This window comes from Apodemus sylvaticus, chromosome 6, assembly GCF_947179515.1.
Source record: "Apodemus sylvaticus chromosome 6, mApoSyl1.1, whole genome shotgun sequence".
Lineage (NCBI taxonomy): Eukaryota > Metazoa > Chordata > Mammalia > Rodentia > Muridae > Apodemus > Apodemus sylvaticus.
The window spans coordinates 65,640,779-65,657,969 of NC_067477.1; the positions used below are offsets into that span (position 1 = coordinate 65,640,779).

The window sequence follows — 17,191 nt, forward strand, 5'->3', positions numbered from 1 at the left end:
ACTAACTTTATGTTTAAAAGTTTAACATTATTGTGCTTGAGAGAACTATAAAGCAAAACTGGACTTCCAAATTAAGGGCTGTTTTTGTAATTGCCTGGCCTTGAACAATTTTAACAAAAGAATTTTTTTATGTAATATAATAAGGTTAACTGCTGTTTCTGCTTCTGTAAACAGAAGCTTCCTTTGCTGGAGATAGCTAAGATATACAAAACAATGTAGCTTTCTTGTTGCAGGTAACAGAATGTAACTTTATGTTCTTTGCTTTATACTCCCACTACAAGTGTGGCTAAGAGATACATTTGGGACTCTCAAGTACCTGGGGTACACCTTGTACCAGCATTTTAATAAAAGTGTTTTCTTTGTTTAAAACTTAATTAATGGTCAGACGGGTGAATCACTAACAGACCCTAGACCCACAATAGAAATGTTTATAACTCCATCCCATATAGCTAATAAACACTATTTGTGAGAGTTACTCCATCAATAAGTCTGGTCCTATAATAGTTTTGTTGTTTTAGTATTTTGAGACTAAGTCTGGATGTAGTTTAGGTTGCTTTACACCACTGCAACAACTGCCAGCATTACAATTATCTCTGTACCAAATCATGTAAAGCTATCCTGAGAATTTAAAAAACAAAAAGAAAGAAAAAAGAGTTGCCTGTCTTTTGTCTTAGCAACATGAGTGGGAGAGCATTTGGAGCTTGGGCTGGGAAAGTTTCCACCAGTGGTATGAAAATGGCAGACAAGTTTCACATGGAGGAAATCCTAGCTTTCAAAAATCCAAGCTGACAAAAACAGAGATGCAGGAGAGGCACATCCTGCCAAGCAAAGAGACTCCTGAGCAGGAAAAGTGGAGTAAAATGTCCTAAAAGCCTAGATTCTAGGACTTCTTCCACCCCAGGTCACCTGACCCAGGGAACCTCCAAGACCCCGTCATGCTATGGAAGACCTATGGACAAGATAGATGTGAGCCCCAAGCTGGACTGTGAACCCAGGCACCGAGGCCACCAATATGTGGGTCTTTGAAGGGAGACCTCTTACTAATTGAACTGCTGAACTCCTTTATCCTGTGATATTATAGAAAACCTCTTGTATCACTGATGAAAATATACCTTGTAGCCCCACCCACCGCCAAATAAAGAAAAAAAAATCAGAGATATGCTCAATAGCCCACCACAAAGATATGCTATGCAGGCAACTCAAGGAATAAATAAGGAAGAGAAAATACCAACTGAATTGAGGAATAACAGAAACAAACAAAAAAAGGCCCAGCAAACAGTAATAAAAATAAACAGGCCATAGGAAGAATGCCATTACTTTCTCCAAAAGTTCCCAAAATAAAAGGCAACTAACTCATTTGTTTAATTATGAAGACTAATCCAATGCTGATTTATGAAAAGCACCTGATGATTCAATCTAGGTAAAAGGAAAGTGAAAAGAACCACCCCCACCGCACCCCACTCCACTCCACCCCCAGCCCAGACCTTAGCATAACAGAATTTCTGTATGCTGGAAATTCCATTCAGGTCATAAAACTCACCACACAGACAGCACTGAGATCTAACCCATCAAATTCTATAGTTCTGAGAATGTCTCTAAATGTACTAACCTTGCTTTTTAGATTCTGTAGTTCTGCTTCCGTTCCTGTTAACTGAAGTATGTCAACTCAGAATGTTTTTGTTTGTTTTGTTTTGTTTTTGTTTTCTTTGTGCTTAAAAGCTGACCCTGAGAAAAGCTTGGGGCTACACTGGGGTGCAGACCACCCAGGGTAGTCAACAGGCCAGCTAGTAAAACCATTCTATAGACATAAGCCTGTTTCTTCTCCTAGTTATTCCACAATAGAAATATGTCAGACAGTCCTTTAAAAGTTCATTTAAATGAAGTACATTAGACTCCCATTTAAGTCATGGTTTATTAGTTATGTTTTAATGTTCTTAATAAAGACAATTTTTAAATTCTGTAGAATCAAGTGTAACAGCAGATAGTTGGTGTTGCTGTGCTGCTGCCAAAAGACCACTTTTCTTTTCTAAGAAATTTACTAGAGTATGAAGAATTTAAAAAGAGAAAAAAAAAAAAAAAAAAAACAAACATACTTGCTATATAATCCCCAGTATCTTGCATCTGAAAGACATGGTGTCTTCAACAATAGGGACTTATCTTCAACCAGTTGGAAGCAACCAAAGACAGTAGAAACAGTCTATATTGATCTTGGACTTAGGATCAACAACTCAAAAGAGAGTTTCTTATGCATGATATTTTGGGCTTTATTAGAAAATCTATGGCCCATGGGGGAAGCACTGTCATCCCAAGTGGGATAATTTTATTTTAAAAACTCTTTAAAAAACAAACAAAAAGCTGGGCAGTGGTAGTGCACACCTTTAATCCCAGCACTTGGGAGGCAGGCGGATTTCTGAGTTCCAGGCCAGCCTGGTCTACAGAGTGAGTTCTAGGACAGCCAGGGCTACACAGAGAAATCCTGTCTCAAAAAACCAAAAGCAAACAAACAAACAAACAAACAATAATCCCAGTACTTGGGAGGCAGAAGTAGGAGGATTTCTGAGTTCAAGGCCAGCCTGGTCTACAAAGTGAGTTCCAGGACAGACAGGGCTATACAGGAAAACCCTGTCTTGAAAAACCAAAACAAACAAACAAACAAACAAACAAACAGTACTACACTTTAAATCACATATTGACCCTCACACACTGATACTGGAAGACTTTAATAACCACTCTCACAAATGGACATGCTATATGGACAAAAACCAACCAGAGAAATGCTGGAGATAACAAACATTAAAAATGGTCTCAACTGACATTTGCAAAATGTTTTACCCAAACACAAAGAATATGCCTTCTTCTCGGAACCTCATGGAACTTTCTCCAAAATGACCACATAACTTGGATGCAAAGCAAGTCTCAACAGATACAAATAACACCTGGTATCCTATCTGATCACCATGAGTATCTACCAAACTGGATATCAATAAGAATAAAAACAAGAAAAAGCTTATAAATTCATGGAAAGTGAAAAACTTACCACTGAATAAAAAAATGGGTCAAGACAAAAATTAAGGTAAAAATTTAGGACTTTCTAAAATTGAATGACAATATATCCAAATGTATATGAGGAAAGTTCATACACTAAGTGCCTACATTAAAAAACTGGAGAGATCTCAAACTACTAACCTAGTAGCACAACAAAAAGTTATAGAATTAAAAAGAAAAAAAAAAAAATCAAACCCAAACAGAGTAGAATGCAGGGGGCTGGAGAGATGGTTCAGTGGTTAAGAGCACTGACTGCTCTTCCAAAGGTCCTGAGTTCAAATCCTAGCAACCACATGGTGGCTCACAACCATCCATAAAGAGATACTACGTCTTCTTCTGGAGTGTCTGAAGACAGCTACAGTATACTTACATATAATAAATAAATAAATAAATAAATAAATAAATAAATAAATAAATAAATCTTTTTAAAAAGGAGTAGAATACAAACAATAACCAAACTTAGAGTTGAAATCAATAAATAGAAAAATACAAAGAATCAATGAAAAAAGCATTGGTTCTTTAAAAATAAAACAGTAAGACTGATAAACATGCTTATCCAAATTAACTAAAAGGCAAAATGGAAAAATCCAAATTTTAAAAAACTAGATATAAAAAGGAGGACATAACAAACACCAAAAAGTAAATCCTGAGAATCCTAAGAATATACTTTACACACCTACTCAACTAAATTGGAAATTTTTAAAAAATAGATACCTTTCTTAATACACACTACGTACCAATGTTAAATCAAAAGGCCAGGGTCAGATAATTTTCGTGTGGAATTCAATCAGACTTTCAATGAAGTGTTAATGTCAATACTCCCCATCTTGTTCCACAATATAGACATAGAAGGAACACTGCCAAATTCATTTGATGAGGACAGAATTAAGCATATACCAAACAACATAAAGACCTAAGAGAAAAAAATTACAGATCAATTTCCCTTATGGACATGGATACAAAAATTCTCAGCAAAATTCTTGCAAATCAAATCCAAGAACACATCAAAAAGATCATCCATTATGAGCAAGGTAGGCTTCATCATAGATTCAGGAATAGTTCAACATGCTTAAAGTGAAAAAATGTAATATACTAAATAAATGGGCTGAAAGGCAAAATCCATATGAAATCCATCATTTCATTAGATGCAGAGAAGACCTTTGAAAATCTAACATCCTTTCATGATAAAAGTCCTGGGAAGATCATAGATACAAGAAGCATACCTAAACATAATAAGCAGCTTATACCAAGCCAATAGCCAACATCAGCTTAAATGGAGAGGAACTCAAAGCGATTCCACCAAAATCAGGAACAAACCAAGTTTGTCCACTCTTTTCATATCTATTCAATATGGTTCCTGGAGTTCTAGTGAGAGCAACAAGACAACTGCAGGAGATCAGGGGAAGTTTAAGTATCTTTATTATCAAATGATATAATGGTATACATAAGCCATCCTAATAATTTCATCAAGGAACTTCCAACAGTTGATAAACAGTTTCAGCAAAGTAGGTAGATAAAAATTAACTCACAAAAATCAGTAGCCCTTTTATATACAAATGGCAAATACACTCATTGCACAGAAGATTTTCTAAGCAGAACATCATTAGTACTAAGATCAAAAATTAATGAACAGAACCTCATGAGAGGCATTGCACAGCAAAAGACATTGTCATTTGAACAAAGCAGAAGCCTACAGAATGAGAAAATATTTTTGCCAACTACACAACTGCAGAGGGTTAGTATCCAATATATTTAAAAAACTCAAAAAACTAGGTATCAAGAAAACAAATAAGCTAAAAATGGGGTACAGACCTGTCATGGTTTGAATATGCTTGGCCTAGGGAGTGGCACTACTTGGAGGTGTGGCCTTGTTGGAGTTTGTGTGTCCCTGTGAGCATGGGCTTAAGTAAGTTCTCCAATAGCAGCCTTCAGAAGAAAATGTTGAACTCTTAGCTTTGCCTGCACCATGCCTGCCTCGATGCTGCCATGCTCTTACCTTGATGATGATGGACTGAACTTCTGAACCTGTAAGCCAGCCCCAATTAAATGTTGTCCTTTACAAGACTTGCCTTGGTCATGGTGTCTGTTCACAGCAGTAAAATCCTAAGACAGAAGCTGGTACCAAGGACTGGAGTATTGCAGTGATAGGCCTGACCATGCTTTTGTTTGGAAGAATGTGGCTTTGGGGACTTCCAGATTTGGAAAGCAGTGGAATGCTTTAAGTGGGGCTTAATGGACTGTCCTAGAAGGAAGACTTTGTTGAAGTGAGTGATCTGAAACTGTGCTAACCTGGCCCAAGACCATTCATTCAGTGAATTCAAAGAGTTTCAGTATGTGGCCTAGAGACTGCTTTTGTGATATTTTGGGGGGAAATGTGGCTGCTTTTGGCCATTGCCCAAAGATTCTGCCTGAGGCTAGGGTAAAGAGATTTAGATTAATTGCTGCTTTGAAAAAAAGAAGTCTCAAAACAGCCTGGTGTTAATTCTTTTGTATGGTTACTGAAGTTCACTCTTATGAAGAGCATTTAAATGAAAAGGAGCAAGTTGAGAAAGGAAAAATACAAAATATATGTTTAGAGTATTAAAGGGACACCAAGAATTGGAATGGAACTGAATCCTGTCTGTGTTCAAGGATGTTAAACTGAATTCGGGGAGTAGTGACCTTGGAGCAAAATCCCACCCAGCGGGTTTAGGTTCAGGCATCACAGTATAAAACTTTAATCCCAGGAGGCAAAGACAAGCAGATCTCTGAGTTCAAAGTCAGTCTATGGAGCAAGTTCCAGGACAGCCAAGCTTAGGCTATGAAGGAGATGGAAAACAGAAAAGTAATATGTAATATGTAATAATAAGGGGTGGGGGCATGTTCCAGCCCCACAAGAAGCAGAACTTGACAGCTTCAGCCATGTCTCTGAGTTAATCAAGAGGAGGAGGAAACTACTGGGACAATAGATGCTGGTTAGCTGGAGCTAAGAAATTAGCAGTGATTAAGAGTCCAGCATCACTGAGATGAAATCTTCTGGAAGTGTTTTCTGAGAGCACAAAGAAGGTGTGTTCCAGAGATAGCTGAGGCAGTACCTCAAGCTGCAGCTGGACTTGGTACTGTGTAAGAGTCACCTAGGTTTTGAAGACATGAAGGGGTCATGAAGAGTACCTGAGGCTTGGCACAGAGAGAGGCCAGGGAAGGCCATTGGTGAACAAAGACAAGACCTAAACAGAATTCTCAAAAGAGGAAATCAAATGGTTGAAACACTTAAATGTTCAATATTCTTAGCCATCAGGGAAATGTAAACCAAAACCTACTTTGAGAGTTCATTTTTTTTCTTAATTTAATCTAATTTAAATTTTTTATTAGATATATCTTTATTTACATTTCAAATGTTGTCCCCTTTCCTGGCTCCTCCCTCCCCCGAAAAATCCCATAAGCCATCTCCCCTTGCCCAATCAACCCTTTCACACTCCCCTGTCCTGGTATTTCTCTACACTACTGGATCAAGTCTTTCCAGGACCAAGGGCCTCTCCTCCCTTTGGTATCTAACAATGCCACCCTCTGCTGCCTAAGTGTCTGGAGCCATGGATAACTCCATGTATACTCTTTGGTTGATGGTTTTGTCCCTGGAAGCTCTGGGAGTACTGGGTGGCTCATATTGTTGTTCCTCCTATGGTGCTCCAAATCCCTTCAGCTCCTCCTTTCTCTAGCTCTTCCATTGGGGACCCTGTGCTCAGTTCAATGGCTGGCTGAGAGTGCCCCCCTCTGTATTTCTTATGCACTAGCAGAATGTGGTATATATACACAATGGAGTACTATTCAGCTATTTAAAAAAATGAATTCATGAAATTCTTACACAAATGGAACTGGAGACTTCATCTTATACCTTTTGGAATGGCTAAGATCAATAAAATGAATGACAGCTCATGCTGTTGGGGATGTGGAGTGAAAGGAACACGCATTCATTGTGGGTGTACAGCTACTATAGAAATCAATATGGCGGTTCCTCAGGAAGATGCTCACTGATTCTCCCTCTAGATCCAGCTATAGCACACTCGTGGGCATATACCCAATGATGCTTTATACTACCAAAGATATTAATTAGCTTTACCATGTTCATTGCTGCTCTATTAATAAAAGCCAGAAATTAGACATAACCTAAATGTTTCTCAACAAAAACTGGATAAAGAAAATGTGGTACATTTACAAAATGGAATACTACTAAGCATTTAAAATGATAATAACATGAGATTTGCAGACAAATGGATGTAAATAGAAAAACCTCATCCTGATTGGTTATTTCAGACCCAGAAAAACAAGCATGGTATATCCTTGCTTACAAGTGGATATTAGCAGTCAGGTCAATGACAACCATAGAGGGTAAAAATAGCATAGGAGACTGAAGGGTCCAGCTAGATCTCACTAGGAAAGGAAAATATAGAAATATGAAGATGATCTAAATGAAATCACCATATAATGAGAGAGACAGGGTCCCAACTGGCTATTTCTTGATACCAAACAAAGCCTCTAATAGTGGAAGCGGCTTACATCTAAGTGTGTTGCTGGCTAAACGGGTTCCATGGTAATCCACAAGTTTCTCATGATGTTGCCAAGATAATAGGTTGCTCTCCACAAACTAAGAGCAAGCCCCTATTTCTGAATACAGTACCTTTATATCTCACTGAATATGGAGAAGTCTGGCTGGTACCTATATAGAGCCTTCACCCCTTTCTTGCACCCATATCCTAGAGTCTTTTGCACAGGAAGGTACTCTGCAGGCTACATAAAGAGAAACATAAACACCAAACACCAAGCTAGCTGCAAACTCTTTGGTCTATAATTCTATCCTGTCTTCAAAATCTGCTAAAGCAATGGTGGCACAAAGCTTGTGAGAGTGATTATGTGATTTAACTTAAGGCCCACTCCACAAGGCAGAACCCATACCTAACACTGCTTGGGGACCAAGATCCAGAGGATAGCTAGCCGAAGGACCAGGGTAAAACCAAGTACTAAAAAGCAAACAAAATGTAGTAATAAAATGACTCCTAAAGATATTCTGCTGTACTCATAGATCAGTGCCTTGTTCTGCAATCACCAGGGACGCTTCCTCCTGTAGCAGATGGCAACAAATATAGACACCCACAACCAAACATTACAGTGAGAGACCTTAGAACACTTTGTCCTAAATGGGATGTCTCTATCAAATTCCTCCTCTCAAAAACTAAGGGAATGCTTAAGAATACATGATGAGTATAAGAGCCAGAGGGAATAGAGGACACCAAAAAAACAAGGCCATCTAAATGAACATTATCAGAGCTCATATAAACTCACTGAGATTGACAAAGTATGTACAGGGTCTGCATAGGTTGCATCAGGTTCTCTGTGTATATAATATGGTTTCCAATTTATTGTTTTGATGAGATTCCTGAGTATGGAAATTGATGGGTCTCTGATTCTTATGGCTTCTCTTGGACATTTTTCCTTCTGTTGGTATGTCTTGTTCCAACTATGATGTCATAGTTTTTGCTTTACCTTATTACATTTTAATTTTGTTATGTTTTGTTGTTAATCTCTCCAAAGTCTGTTCTTTTCTAATGACAAACTGAAAGGCAGTGAGATCCTTCAGATGGGAGGGGAAGTAGGGAGGAAATAAGACGAGTAGAGGGATGGGAAACCAGAATCAGGATATATTATGTGAGACAAGAATCTATTTGCTGTTTTTCTTAGAATTATTTATTTTATGTATATGAGTGCACTGTAGCTGTCTTCAGACACACCAAAAGAGGGCATCAAATCCCATTACAGATGGTTCTGAACCACTATGTGATTGCTGGGAACTGAACTCAGGACCTCTGGATAAGCAGTCAGTGCTCTTAACCACTGAGCCATCTCTTCAGCCGGAGACTTATTGAAGAGTCTATTTTCAATAAAAGGAAAATTATATTACAAAAGTTAGGATGATGGCTAGTTACAAGCATTTGCTACTTTGCTGCAAAGCCAAATTCAGTCTCACCAGATGGTTGATGAGTATCCAGTAACACCAGTTCCAGGAGAACCAATGCCCTCTCTTTATATTAGCAGACACCAGACATCTATCTAGGCCATGGAGCCCCCCCCGCCCCCATGGTATGAGCCTCCTTAAGTGTTTAGGACTGGTGTGGGCATAAGGCTTGTTTGTGGTATAGTGTACATATTTTTTGAACCCACTAGCATTCCTCCTTCTGAGGAATGTCCTCTCTGTTAATTACTCCAATCTCAAGTCCAGGAGTTGAGGATGTGGCTATGTCTCAGAAAAATGGTAAACCCTGGGACCTTCAGAACAGCCCTGAAAAGAAACTCTGAAACATGAAAGAACTCTAAATACAGGAATTCAAAACTCTATAATTTCTCAACTATGCAAACACTAAGGATGCAATATGAATTATATGAGAGGCTTTACAAAGGAACAGAGGTAACTATACTAGGAACCAGCTTATCAGAAAGATACAAAGACAGTCAGATACAAATGCAAGCAGATTGCTGAATTCAAGGTCAGCCTGAGACACAGGGACTTCCAAATCCAGGTATGGAGGAAATGACAATTTCAAGACAGTTTCTACCCAACTAGTTTATCATCTGTGCTTAACAACAAATGGTGCTGGTTCAACTAGCAGTTAGCATGCAAAAGAATGCAAATTGATCCATTCTTATCTCCTTATACAAAGCTCAAGTCCAAGTGAATCAAGGATCTCCACATAAAACCAGATACACTGAAACTAATAGAAAAGAAAGTGGAGAAGAGCCTCAAGTACATGGGAACAGAGGAAAGTTTCCTGAACAGAGCTTATGCTCTAAGATCAGGAATTGACAAATGGGACCTCATAAAATTACAAAGTTTCTGTAAGGCAAAAGAAAATGTCAATAGGACAAAATGGCAACCAACAAATTGGGAAAAGATATTTACCAACCCTACATCTGACAGAGGGCTAATATCCAATATATACAAAAAGAAAAAAAAATCAAGAAATTAGACTCCAGAGAACCAAATAACCCTATTAAAATATGGGGTAGAGAGCTAAACAAAGAATTTTCAACCAAGGAATACTGAATGGCTGAGAAGCACCAAAAGAAATGTTCAGCATCCTTAGTCATCAGAGAAATGCAAATCAAGACAATCCTGAGATTTCACTTCACACCAGTCAGAATGGCTAAGATCAAAAACTCAGGAGACAGCAGGTGCTGGTGAGGATGTGGAGAAAGAGGAACACTCTTCCACTGCTGGTGGGATTGCAAGCTGGTACAACCACTCTGGAAATCAAGGATAATGAATGGAAAACACCAACAAAATGAGGGAAACTACACACTAGAAAAATCAAGAAATTAATCTTTTAACAAACCAAAAAGAAGAGACACACAAACATAACTCCAACTCTAATAACAAAAATAACAGGAAGCAACAATCACTTATCCTTAATAACTCTTAACATCAATGGACTCAATTCACCAACTGACTCAAGACACAGACTAGCAAACTGGATGCATAAGCAGGACCCAGCATTTGGCTGCATACAGGAAACTCACAAGAACAAAGACAGACACTACTTCAGAGTAAAAGGCTGGAAAACAATTTTCCAAGCAAATGGTCCCATGAAACAAGCTGGTGTAGCCATTCTAATATTGAATAAAATCAACATTCAACCTAAAGTAATCAAAAAAGATAAAAAAGGACACTTCATATTCATCAAAGGAAAAAAATCTACCAAGATAAACTTTCAATTCTGAACATATATGCTCCAAATACAAGGGCATCCAAATTCATAAAAGAAACTTTACTAAAGTTCAAAGCACACATTGCACCCCACACAATAATAGTGGGAGACTTTAAAATCACACTTCATCAATGGACAGATCAGGGAAACACAAACTAAACAGAGAAACTGTGAAACTAACAGAAGTTATGAAACAAATGGATTTAACAGATATCTATAGAACAGAGAATATGCCTTCTTCTTAGCACCTCACGGTACCTTCTCCAAAACTGACCTCACAAAACAGTCCTCAGCAAATATAAGAAGACTGGAATAATTCCATGCACCCTATCTGATCACCATGTTCTAAGGCTGGTCTTCAATAACAACAAAAAACAACAGAAAGCCCACATACACATGGAAACTGAACAACATTCTACTCAACAATAACTTGGTCAATGAAGAAGTAAAGAAAGAAATTAAAGACTTTTTAGAATTTAATGAAAATGAAGGCGCAACATCCCCAAACTTATGGGACACAATGAAAGCAGTGCTAAGAGGTAAACTCATACCTCTGAGTGCCTCCAAAAAAGAAACTGGAAAGAGTACACACTAACAGCTTAACAGTGTGGCTGAAGGGTCACACTGAACACTGAACAAAAAGAAGCAAATACACACAAGAGGAGTAGAAGGCAGGAAATCACCAAACTCAGGGCTGAAATCAACCAAGTAGAAACAAAAAGAACTATACAAAGAATCAACCAAACCAGGAGCTAGTTCTTTGAAAAAAAAAAAAAACAAAAAACAAAAAACAAAAAAACAAAAAACAAAAAAACCACAAGATAGATAAACGCCTAGCCAAACTAACCAGAGGGCAGAGACAGTAGCCAAATCAGCAAAGTCAGAAATGAAAAAGGAAGCCTAACAACAGATACTAGGGAAATCCAAAAAAATCATCAGATCCTAAAAGCCTAAACTCAACAAAAGTGGAAAATCTAGATGCAATGGACAATTTTCTAAACAGATACCAGGTACCAAAGTTAAATCAGGTTCAGATAAATGATCTAAACAATCCCATAACACCTAAAGGAATAGAAACAGTCATTAATAAATAGTCTCCCACCAGGCGGTGGTGGCGCACGCCAGTAATCCCAGCACTCTGGAAGGCAGAGGCAGACAGATTTCTGAGTTCGAGGCCAGCCTGGTCTACAGAGTGAGTTTCAGGACATCCAGGGCTATACAGAGAAACCTTGTCTCGGAAAAAAAAAACAAATCTAAAAACAAAAATAAATAAATAAATAGTCTCCCAACCAAAAAAAGCCCAGGACCAGAGAGTTCAATGCAGAATTCTGTCACACCTCAAAGAAGACCTAGTACCAATACTCTTCAAACCATTCCACAAAATAGAAACAGAAGGAACACTACCCAACTGGTTCTATGAAGCCACAATTACTGATACCTAAACCACATAAGACCCAACAAAGAAAGAGAACTTTAGACCAATTTCCCTTATGAATGTCCATGCAAAAATACTCAATAAAATTCTTGCCAACAGAATACAAGAACACATCAAAACAATCATCCACCATGATCAAGTAGGCTTCATTCCAGGGATGTAAGGTTGGCTCAATATATGAAAATCCATCAATGTAATCCACTATATAAACAAACTCAAAGAAAAACAAAAGCACATGATCACTTTATTAGATGCTGAAGAATAAAATAAAATAAATTTAAAATTTTTTTTTAAAAATTCAAGAAATGATTCATCACTTTTTGGTTATTGTTTAAAAATTCTGAAATATATGATTCTCAAGAACTGCTAATTCAAAAGTACAATGTGGAACTGTAGAACAAAGAAACATGTTTTTATTCAAATATTTCTCTGAGATGGAAGACAGCTTGGCAGTTAAATACACGTCTCTTGCAGAGGACCTTAGTTCAGTTCCCAGCACCCACACTGGGTAATACATACCGCCTGTAATCCCAGCTCCCTGAGTGATCCAACAGTCCTGGCCTCCATAGGCCACTGACATATACACACACACAAATACACACACCACCACCACCACCACCACCACCACCACAGAAAACAGCAGTGATTAAATAAAATTTTTTTCAGAATTTTTTTTTTCAAATAGTGAGAGAAATTAGTAATGTGTTTCTTCCAGACCCTTCTATTTTCATATCTGTGGGTAGCAGTTTCCTCCAAGATTAAATCATTGGGTTGGAGTGATAGCTCAGGAATTAAGAGCACTAAGGCTCTTACAGAGGATCTGAGTTCAATTCCTAGCACCCATATGGTTAGACTGTGGCTCATAACCACCTGTACTTCTGGTTCCAGGGGATCTGACCACACTCTTCTGGTCTCAGCAGGCACTAAGCATGCATGTAGAGCACATACAGGCATGCAGGTAAAACGCAAAACATTATACACATTAAAAAAAATTTTAAAAAATTAAGAACCTTTCCATCTGAGCAGGAAATTCATTAAGACACAATGGTTAAAGGGATGTGAAACGACAAGATGTTCTAAGGGAATGTGTAACAATAGACAATGTTAAAGGTCAACCTACAGGGAAGGTCATTAAGCTCAAGAAGGAAACTAGTGATAGGTTCAGGAGGTCCTTCAGATTGACCAGACTCACTAGGCTCCTCCTTCTACAAGCCTATGTAAACAGTAAGATAGTAAGAGTCAACTCTCAGACAAGCTGAGCTTCCTGGAAAAAGCAGACCAAAAGAGCTGTCTGAAAGAGATTTAGCCAGCCAACTGAACTTACCTGGAAGACTCTCACCAACCTGTGGAACTACCTGAAGGGCACTTTCCAACCAAACAAGTGACTAGACCTAATAAATGTGTAACTTATATTCCATTTTTAATCCATAAAATAGATGGCTATCAAGTATAGACACTAGGTTATAGGAGAGATCCTTTGATCTTACTCCTTTTAATCCTTACCTACTCCCATACTCCTGGCCACTTCTTTTGTTTTTGTTTGTTTGTTTGTTTGTTTGGTTTGGTTTTTAGTTTCTCTGTGTGGCCCAGGCTGTCCTGGAACTTACTTTGTAGACCAGGCTGGCCTCTAACTCAGAAATCCACCTGCCTCTGCCTCCCAGGGTGCTGGGATTAAAGTCACCTCTCTACATTTGTCTTCCACTTTCCCATATTCAATATATAAAGATGCTGGGATAGTCATCATTCCATTACAAATACTTTAAAACAATGCCAAAATGGTAAACAAAAATAGATCTGATTCAAGACAAACTAAATTCTTTTTGTTTAGTTGAGAATTTTTAACATCTTTCTGACCATATTCACCTCTTCCCAGACCCACCTCCTCCTTCCATACCAACTCGGCTTAGTTTCTCTCTTTTCTTTTAATCCATCAAGTCTAATTTGTGCTGCCCATATATTTCTGAAAGTATGGGTTTCACCTGGACATAGTCAATATATATGGGGCAACATTCTCAAAGGACTTGACTTTCCCTCTCTTAGCTGCTGTCAAGTGCCATTAAGTAGTGTAACACCTCTGTTGGTCATAGGATTTCATGTCCTCTTCTCTCCACACTAGGATTTATTCTAGCTTGAACTTGCACAGGGGTCATGTTAACTCAATTAATTTTTTTCATCAGGATACAAAACTATATACATATAACTCAATAAAAGAACAATAAAATCAGTTACCAGCATAAAAACAAAACAGTAACCTACTTTTCTACTATTGGTTTTCACATTCATGTAACAAATATTAAATAATCCAGCAAGTTATAGTTGAGCAAAGTTACTTTTACAAATTGCTTCCTAAAATAATAGATTTTAAAATGATTCCTATATAATCATTAACTGAGTACTTACATACTGGTGTTGTCATTTTTTTTTTTACGCCTATTGATCAAAGCACTTTCTTTCCTGTTTTAGGGAATCAAAAATAAAATCCTAGATTTCATAAATCAGTATAATCTCCAATACAGGAATTATTGGCAATTTTTTCTTTTATAAGCAAAGATGTATAACAGAAACAGCCTGCATCTATAATTACAATCAAGCAATGCAGAACATTTCACTTTACCTTGACTTCCAAAATAATCCTTCCAGGGCTGGAAAGATGGTTCAGCGGTTAAGAGCACTGACTGCTCTTCCAAAGGTCCTGAGTACAAATCCCAGTAACCACATGGTGGCTCACAACCATCAGTAATGGAATCTGATGCCCCTTCTGGTGTCTGAAGACAGCTAGTGTATTCAGGCTGAATAGATCAGGGCCAATCAGAGGGAGCAGAAGTCTTAAATTCAAATTTCCAGCATCCACATGATAGTTCACAACTATCAGTACAGCTACAGTATACTCATAAAGAATAAATAAATAGCCAGGCAGTGGTGGTGCACACCTGTAATCCCAGCACTCTGGGAGGCAGAGGCATCTGAGTTCGAGGTCAGCCTGGTCTATAGAGTGAGTTCCAGGACAGCCAGAGCTATACAGAGAAACCCTGTCTCGAAAAAACAAAACCCAAAAAACAAACAAACAAAAAAAACCAAAACAAAACAAAACAAAACAAAAAACAAAAAAAAAAAAAACCCTTCCAGGTCTATGGAAGCCAGAGGCCATGTATGGGCAAGGATAACTATGAATAGGGGTAAATTGGAAATTGTGAAACTTTAAATGTGAATTTAAATTTTTTTTTGCTTTGAATTTTTTTTGTTTTGTTGCTTTAAAAAAAAAAAAGACACTATTCTGTTCTGTTCTTCTTGAGCATGAACTTTGCTACTAGCAATGACAAAGTGTTTTCATTGTCAAATGGTTGCTCAGGCCAGCAAATTAAGCTGAATAAATTTAACTTGGTTAAGACAAAAGGGCCAGTTCTACAATACAAACACTTTTCTACAAAACTAGAAAAAGACCAGAAGATATCACCAGGGATTTTAATACCTAAATGAATGCGGCATCCACTCAGGCAGAAGCAGAGGGGACCACAGCAGCAAAGTGAGGTCTATGAACCAGAAAAATCCTTCAAACTAAGCTCTCACAAGCCAAATAAATTAGGTCTAAAAGGCTGTAGGCTTTATATAAGAACTCTCAATATGCTTAGACAGAAGTTCCTTCAAGGCTGTGCAGATACTTGAAATGGAATTCAAATTCAACAGAAAGCAATAACAACAAATGAGAAAAGCCCAAGTAGATGTTGGGAAGAAAGGTTTACTAAACTACTTATATTAATAATCTTTGGAAAGTAATTTAGGAGATCTTAAAGGACCAAAAATAATACATTCTTTAAAATAAATATACTGGCTTTATCTTCACTATAAACACTAAATGCAAAATGATCAAAAGCCAGATAACTAAAAGCCAAATGATGCTGAATTTGTGTCTGTAGAAATATCTGATGAAAGGAAAACTAACAGAAACATAAATTTCAGGCACTTTCTACATTACTATCTCACCTACTAAACAGTTTAGAATAAACTAAAGGAAAACAAAGAGGGAATCTCCTATTGCATTCACTACCAAAACATGATTTTAGGATTTACTGTCTCTTTACATTTTACACACACACACACACACACACACACACACACACACACACACACACATACAGTTTCTACAAATATTCATTTTTATCAGAATATTATATCACTTTCCAAACATTCACTTTAGTGTTTAATAGTCTACTGGATAGCAATAGCTTAGCTTTCTATTCTAAGCATGTTTGTATAAACATCTTTGACAAGTTTTAAAAATACCACTAACAGTAAATGTGATATGTTAAAGAGTAGCCTAAATTTTCTTGTCACTAATAGTTACATGATACATTCTCATGATTTTCCAAAAATATGTAATTGCAAATACATCTAAAGAGAAAATTTTATTCAAGCTTTCAATGAAAAATAATTTCTCCATTGTTTAAGATATATTTACAAGTAGATTGCCAAACCAAATAATTAGTAATTAGCACGATGGCACAGTTTTAAAGATTGTAATTCTAAATGACTAGCAAACAAAACATAGCCCACTAAAGATAATATATGGACTTTAACTGAAATGATGATCAAATAATCAGAATGGAATAAGAACAATAGAAATTTAAGATGCTGAAATTCTAAATCCAGATTTTGTTATTACAGAATTGTAAAAACTGACAGAATATTTTTGTACATTAATGACAAAGCTTCATTTACCCAAATGAATTACAATAATCCTGCCCACTGTGCCAGCTCATGCCAGTGAATAAAATATCCTGCTTTGGAATGTTGTAAGGTATAACACATGATATTTGCAGCTCCCATGCTGGCAATAAGCTTTTAGACATAAATTATGAAAGTGGCTTAAATTTATATTAAATTTTGAAGATAATAAAAGTATTGAAATACCAATCAGATTCAAGATATGCTAGTTTAAAATTTATCAGAAAAAATAATCAAAAAGAAATTTAAATTTAGG

At 37.2% G+C, this 17,191-nt stretch overlaps 1 protein-coding gene and 1 pseudogene across 2 annotated transcripts in view; one reads left to right on the forward strand and one right to left on the reverse strand.

Annotated features, from left to right (window-relative positions):
* Positions 1 to 17,191, reverse strand: part of Mipol1 (mirror-image polydactyly 1) — a 272,162-nt gene that overhangs the window by 243,996 nt on the left and 10,975 nt on the right. The gene's annotated exons all lie outside the window — the stretch shown is intronic.
* LOC127687311 (thymosin beta-11-like) lies at positions 736 to 869 on the forward strand (annotated as a pseudogene).